The sequence below is a fragment of the Musa acuminata genome, chromosome BXJ3-11 (assembly GCF_036884655.1).
Source record: "Musa acuminata AAA Group cultivar baxijiao chromosome BXJ3-11, Cavendish_Baxijiao_AAA, whole genome shotgun sequence".
Classification (NCBI taxonomy): Eukaryota; Viridiplantae; Streptophyta; class Magnoliopsida; order Zingiberales; family Musaceae; genus Musa; species Musa acuminata.
The window spans coordinates 23,092,994-23,100,708 of NC_088359.1; positions in this window are offsets into that span (position 1 = coordinate 23,092,994).

Sequence of the window (7,715 nt, forward strand, 5' to 3'; positions counted from 1 at the left end):
ATCTCGCTAAGATGTTGGAGATATGCCAGGAGAATGGACTCATTTTGAGTCCAACAAAAATGAAGATAGCGGTAAGAGAAATTGAATTCCTCGGAGCAATTTTGGGAAATTCGAAAATAAAGCTCCAGCCCCACATTATCAAGAAGATTGCAGAATACAAAGAAGAAGACTTGACCACAAAGAAAGGCCTTAGATCATGGCTGGGTATTCTAAACTACGCCAGAAATTATATATCCAATTTGGGCTGTTTTCATTCTGGTATCAGAGCTAATAAGCACAAAGAACTAGAGAAAGCTTAACCTGGAATGATGGACCTGTCGGAGCTTAGTTCTAGCGAATACCAGAATGATGGACCTGTAGATACCTCTTGGAATGATGGACCTGTAGATACCTCTTGGAATAGTTCTAGCTTAGTTCTAGCGAAAATACCCAAGGCTTCTGGTATCAGTGCTCTGATACCAGAATGAAAACAGCGGAACTTCTAAAAGATTGCAAGAAATAATAAGCACAAAGAACTAGAGAAAGCTTAAATTGCTTATAATAGTTTAGTCTGCCCAAATTGGGTATATAATTTCTGGCGTAGTTTAGAATACCCAGCCATGATCTAAGGCCTTTCTTTGTGGTCAAGTCTTCTTCTTTGTATTCTGCAATCTTCTTGATAATGTGGGGCTGGAGCTTTATTTTCGAATTTCCCAAAATTGCTCCGAGGAATTCAATTTCTCTTACCGCTATCTTCATTTTTGTTGGACTCAAAATGAGTCCATTCTCCTGGCATATCTCCAACATCTTAGCGAGATGTTGTCCATGCTCCCTTTCATTTTCTGAAAAGACTAAGATGTCATCTATATATACTGCAATGAAATCTTCAGTGCCTTTGAAACAGTTGTCCATTTTCCTTTGAAATACCGCAGGAGCATTTTTAAGGCCGAATGGCATTGCCAACCATTCATATAATCCCTCAGGGACCCAGAATGCGGTCTATTCAATAGATTCCGGGTGCATAGCGACTTGGTGAAATCCAGATTTCAAATCAAATTTTGAATAAATTTTGCTGTTGCTAACCTTTTTGAGAATCGTGTTGATACCCGGAAGGCTATATTGGTCTTTCTCAGTGATATCATTGAGTCTCTTGTAATTGAAGACCATCCTTTCTTTCCCTTTTCTTTCTATTCCTGTTATGGGGTCCACCGTTGTTCCTGAATTGACAATTATTGCAGTTGTTCGGTGCTTACTTTTGCTAGGCCTGATGACCCCAATCTCCAGTAATGCCTTTACGTGCTTAGAAAAAGCTTCTTTCGCTTGCGGTGTTAGATGCCTCAGGGGTTTGTCTTCTACTGTGAAATCCTGATTTTTGATTTCCAATTTGCACATTATCTTGTTTTTCTTCCAGTGTTTGAGGGGATCTTCCCCAATATATCCCTGAGCCTTCAATTGGTCTAGTAGGCTTCTGAATTTAGCCCTTATAATTTCATGACTTTGTTGGGCTTCTGCTGAATATAACACTGATTCTTGTATTTGTATGTAATCATCCTCTTCTAAATCCAGTTCCTCTATTGCTGGGGCTGTTGAGATGTAAGGTAGAGTGTTAATAGTCGTCAGATTCTTATAGAATGTAACAGTGTTACCTTCTATCCTTACTCCTCCTTGCATGGCTCTTATGAAATTGCAGCCTATTATCATCTGGATGTCATCACCGAGCTTCATAGGGAACGCATAGGTGTATGGGATTCTGAAGCTGTTATTTCCAATGGTCATTTTTCCTCCCCTTAATTTTTTATTGGCGGTAGTTTTGGAGGTAATCCCACTGAAGTGAACTACATAGGGATTTTCCTCTAGTGCCAGCTTTGGTACAGCCTTTTCATCTATGCAACAGGTTGTGGCTCCTGTGTCCAGTATTGCATTTATTTCAAAAGGAGGAATATTTAAAATTTCCATTTGTACCTTGAGGTTGAAGAGCATGTTCTTGGACTTTCTTGATCCTCCTGTTTCTTTTGTCTCCATAGAGAGGATCTTTTGAGTTTCGTCTTCTAAGAGGACAAAGGCCTCTTCATCTTCTTCATTTTCTTCGGCTTTTCTTTTTTCGAGCTTTTGTATTTCTCTTAGTAGATCTACCTTTTCCAGTCGTAGTTGATCTACCTCTAGTATTTCTTTTTCCAATTTTTCATATTTCTCTTGTAGTTCTAAAAGCTCCTTTTTCAGCTGAAGATTCTCTTGTGCTGTTATTATAGCTTGAATATTTATTTCCTCAAGCTCTTTGGACTTTTGCTGTTCAAACTCGACTGCTAGCTTGAGTCTTCTTATCTCTGCTTCACAGTGATTAATAAAGTCTTGCTGAGTTTGAAGCAGGTTCTTTGGTTCATACCTTGGTGGTTCTTCCATCATGACGGGTGTTCTTTTGTCAAAATAGTAGATACTGCACATTCCGCATGACGTTATCTTGCATAGGGGACAATGTCTCCTATGCCTCCTTTGTGATTTTCTTTTGCAGCACTTGCATTTCTCCAGTGTTGGTGGTAGTTCAGTATTGATTTCCCATATATGCCTGCATTCCGCTTGTTCCTGGGAAACTTGTATTCTTGCCCTGTAGCCTGTATCTGGTCCAATCCACCATGTCCTACTATCTTCTATTAAAGCAAAGATTTTATGAGTAAAGGAGTGAATACCATGTTGTAGGTCTTCAATGTCTTCTCCTTCCGAAATTGAGTATATAACATCGCTTTGATTTTCTCCTTCTTGAACAGATAATATCTCATAGTCTTCAGGGATATCAATTTGTTCAAACATGGCTACTCTCTTAATGTTCTTTCTGTCATTAGGACACTCCCTTGCAAAGTGTCCTTCTTCGCCACAAAGATAGCATTTGCACTTCTTATTTCTTAGTAAATGCTTCCTCTTTTCAATCCTTGCATGGGAAGAATGGGGCTTTCCTTTGTATGTAGTTGATCTTCTCACCCCGTATTTCCTTTCCGGTTTATTATAATATCTCGGGATAGGGATTTCACTGCAGAAAGATAGGTCTTTCAGTGCTCGTCTGAAGGCGGCATCTTTGCATTCTGCCTCCAGATATTTGTAGGAAAATAAAATCCTTGGGATCACTCCTATAGTGTTCCCTCTATACTTGGTTTCGAATGCTTCTTTAATTCTTTTTCCCAATTCTCCTGGCATCTTGGACCATAATTTTTCAGATAATTCAGGTCCTAAGAACATTCTTCCTGTTTTGGATGCCAATCGCATATAATCATTTAAGAACTGAATGATATATTTGAGGTTAGTGCATGACAACCTTTCAAGATCACGGTAGGCCTCTTCCTGAGCCGTGGTAGATCCCTGGAACGGATCTTCTAATTGGATATTGACAGCTATTGTGTGGCTTCGTATTTCCTCCTCATCGCTGAACGTTTCATCATCAGCGTTGTTGTACTGGATCCTGCTAGATGTTGATGCAGCTTTGTAATTTTCAAAGCTGATCAAGATTCTCCCATCGATCAGGTTCCGACTTCTGAGCTCAGCAGGTTGCATGGGGATCGAGACCTGCGTAGGCCTGATCATCCAGTCTCTTCCTCGAACTTCTGCTGTGGAGTACCTCCTGCCTGGCAAAGCCCTTACACCATGGCTTGTTAGGTAGTCCACCACCCCTGAAATTTCATATGCAAAGGCGACATTCGGGGTATTTGAAAGTCGCCCTACCAATCCCCTGGTGATTAATAAATTGGCCTCTCCATTCTGCCATGTATCATAACCACGGGTTAGTATAGAAAATTGTATGTTACGGTAGAAATCTCCTACCGTCATCATGGTGTCTGGTACCACGTAGACCAGCTGGCTTCCTCTTGTCAGGTCTACTTCCATGGTTGCAATGATGGACCTGTCGTCCGCCCATCTGTTGTCACGGAACACCAATAGTGCTAGTGTTCCTTCTTCTTGTCGGTGGAGTGTCTGAATCCTTGTTTGAAGGATCCCGAGATGAATGTATCTCATTCCACTTCGGATCAGTTGGTCAAAACTTTGTTCTTGTATAAAAGATCTGTCTTCTTGATTGTTTGTGACCAACATTGCTTCTTCTGAGCGATGCACGTAAACCCTATGATGCACATCGTCCCTTCTAGAGTGATAAAGTACTTCTGCCGTAAACCCTATGATGCACATCGTCATAGACCCTATGATGCACATCGTCATAGACCCTATGATGCACGTAAACCCTATGATGCACATCGTCCCTTCTTGAGTGATAAAGTACTTCTGCCGTAAACCCTATGATGCACGTAAACCCTATGATGTACATCGTCCCTTCATCGTCCCTATGATGCACATCGTCCCTCCTTAGTCACTAAGAAAATGAGCTGAGCCTCGGGGAGCCGCTCATAGTGCTAGTAATAATGGCTTGAAGGAATATTCCTTCCTTCTGCAAGAAGTCTAGCAATAATAGAGGAAAGGATAAGAATGCGATGGGGCCCAATGAATACCCGGTTCTATCCTCTTCTTCTATATATTCGCTAGAACTAAGCTCTTGCAAGGCATCGGTCGAAAACACCCAAGAGGTATCTACAGGTCTGAGAGGAACTAAGCTCTTGCAAGGCATCGGCCAACAGCTCTGAGACATAATTGGCTCTCAGCCAAGCAACTTGGGGGCTCTGGCTTGGTATTTACATATCCCGAAACTTGAATAACTTCCTTTTCTGTGCCATCTCATATTGAAATAAATGTGGAATGCAGTTTAACCCACATTTTAGTTATTGATAGAGGTTGATAGAGACCGAGGCACTGGTCATGGATGATGCTTATTTGTTATATCCATCTTTTTGTCTTGGAAGCTTTAAGTAACCAAGTTTTAATGAATGTAATGGATGTCCCTGAAATTGATTGTGAGTATTGGCAAAAATGTGTGGTGTCATCAGACCCCATCCCAATGTGAGAGATACAATAAAAACCCTGTTCTTTTACGGAGAGGAACAGGGGTGTTTTGGTCAGTTCACTATCCTGATGCAAGAGGTACCGTAGCACAAGCCCCCTTCCCGAGAATCGTGATGCAAGAGGTACCGTAGCACAAGCCTTTAAAGATTCCAGAGACATCGTCGATATAATAATATAAACTACGCTTAGCAAGATAGAGCAACCGCCCGGTACGGTCACCGCAGCTAGGACTCATATTCCTTCAATATTGTTTTTCTTGGAGTATAAAAAATCGAATTGATGATCATAATTAATTATAGAAGGTAATATGATTATGTTTTACTATTTTATGCTTCACGGTCGAGCGACTTCCCCAAAATTATAACAGAGGATCTACACCGTTCATCAGTTTATGTGTCGATCTCAAAATGATGGCAGACTTCAAAATTGGAATCACATTCCATCGTCCATCAGTTCATGTCAAACTGACATTATATTTATGACATGGGGGTAAATCGATCATTTTTATATTTTTAATTAGAAAATTAATCAAAAATATCTCTAAAAATAGATATTTACTATTGATCCAAAGCATCATCGTTCAATGATCAATTTTGATCATTGGTTATTTATTTATTTTTATTTGATCAATTCAAATCGAAACCACCGGTTGTGGTTCTAGTTTTGATTTGGATTCTACGTGGTTAAAACTAATTCTTCTGAACCATCTAGACCTTGTTCTAATTGATTCGATTCTATTTTTTATCCCATTTTATTTTAGTTCGATTTTGATTTGATTTTAGTAAAATGAAAAATGTCCAAAAACGCATTCTACTACTAAAAGGGAGGAAAGGAGAAAGAACGAGAAGGAATATAGCGAAGGGAGAAAAGGGGAAAAGTAGAGAGGGGAGAGGAGAGTAAGAGAGAACTTATGGAGAAGCCATGAGAATATAGGAGAAAAGCAAGAAAGAAAGTATAGAAGAAGAATACAACCGAGAAAGGAATAGAAAAATGAAAAGAAAAGAAAATATGAGAAAAAATGTATCGAGATTATGTTCGTGTGGACTCAGATCAAATTAAAAAATATATATATTAGGTATGATTTTAAGATCTCTTATATTCTTCTTACTTAAATTTATATATTGAATTATGGATTGATTAATTTGATAATTATACTATGAAAGAAGAAAATGATAAGTATGAAAAATAAGAAAAAAAAAATGAAGCATAATAATTGTATAATTATATCAAGGATCTATAACAAGGATAAGTATACGATGACTTCATCTAGTTTATTCTCACAAATACTAATGCATGTGTCTGGGGTTTATAAATGCATATAATTTATACGATCTAAAAGTCGTTTTAACATTCAAAAGTATTAAAAAATAATTTGAATATTGATTATTTATATTTATATTTATATATTTTTTTTAAATAGTTATAAGCATTTATCGATTTATGTTATCTTATTTATATGAAAATATTTATTCAATATTATATTTGAAAAAAGATAAATATATGAGTATTGTTAGTTTCTAATGATATATGTGTTAGGATCAAAAGCACTGAGAGGAGGGGGGGGGGGGGTGAATTAGTGCTCTCGAATAAAACTTCGTTCGATAAAAACCGTATCCGACGAAAACCTTTTCGTAAAGATCTTAACTTGAAACCTGTTTGTAAATGTATTGAAAGCAGTGAGCTATTAAAGAGGTTTGCAGTAAAGATAAATTGCTCAAAGTAAAATGCAAACCAGATTTTTAGAGTGGTTCGATCAACGTAACCTACATCCACTTTCGGCTTCCTCCTCCAACGAGGTCACCGACATCCAATAGAGGCCTTCCTTCAATAGGCGAAGGCCAATCACCTTTTACACCTCTCTTCTCCTTTTACCAGGTTTAAGAGACAACCCTTATAAGCACTCACTCTCCTCTCTAAACAAAAATCTAAGTTTAAGCTTGAGGAGAGAATACATTTATGATCGCAGTAGCGTTTTCTCTCTTTTAATCTCTTGTGCTTGTGTACTTTAACTAGGGATGAGAGGGGCCTTTATAGGCTTCAAGTTGATTCTAACTTAGAGCCTAAAACTTTCTCATCCCAGATTCCCCGGGCACGGGCAGTACCACCGCCCACCGTCAAATCTCTCGTACGTTGAAAATCGATTTCGTAAAAAACTTTAACTTAAGATCAAAACGGAAGTATAGTTGATGTAAAGCAACGGAGGCAGTTTGTAAATAAGATAAAGAGCAGAATGTAAATGCAAACCGAGATTTAGAGTGGTTCGGTCAATCTTGACCTACATCCACTTTTGGCATCCTCCTCCGACAAGATCACCGACGTCCACTAGAGGCCTTCCTTCAATAGGCGAAGACCAACTCCTTACAAACACTCACACTCCTCTTACAGAATTCTAAACTTAGAGTGGAGGAGAAAATTTCTAAAGTGATTTCTACGATGTTTCTTTTCTTTTTTGCTCTCTATGCTTGTGTGCTTTAATCAGGGATGAGAGAGGTATTTATAGGCTTCAAGTTGTTTCAAACTAGGAGCCTAAAAACATCTCATCCTAAGTTCCCCGGGCACGGGCAGTACCACCGCCCAATGTCAGTGTGGCTGACACTGCCCTAGGCGGTACCACCGCCCAGGTCTGGCGGTACCACCGCTTGGGGGGTAGTGCTGGGTAGTACCACCACCTGGAACCCTACCAAGGGCGGTACAATTGCCCAGACAGGCGGTACCACCGCCTGACATAGTCTTGAAGACTGTGCCACGATGGTGAGACTTCTTGGGGCACTATTTGGGCCTCTTATTGGGCCCAACACAGTTCT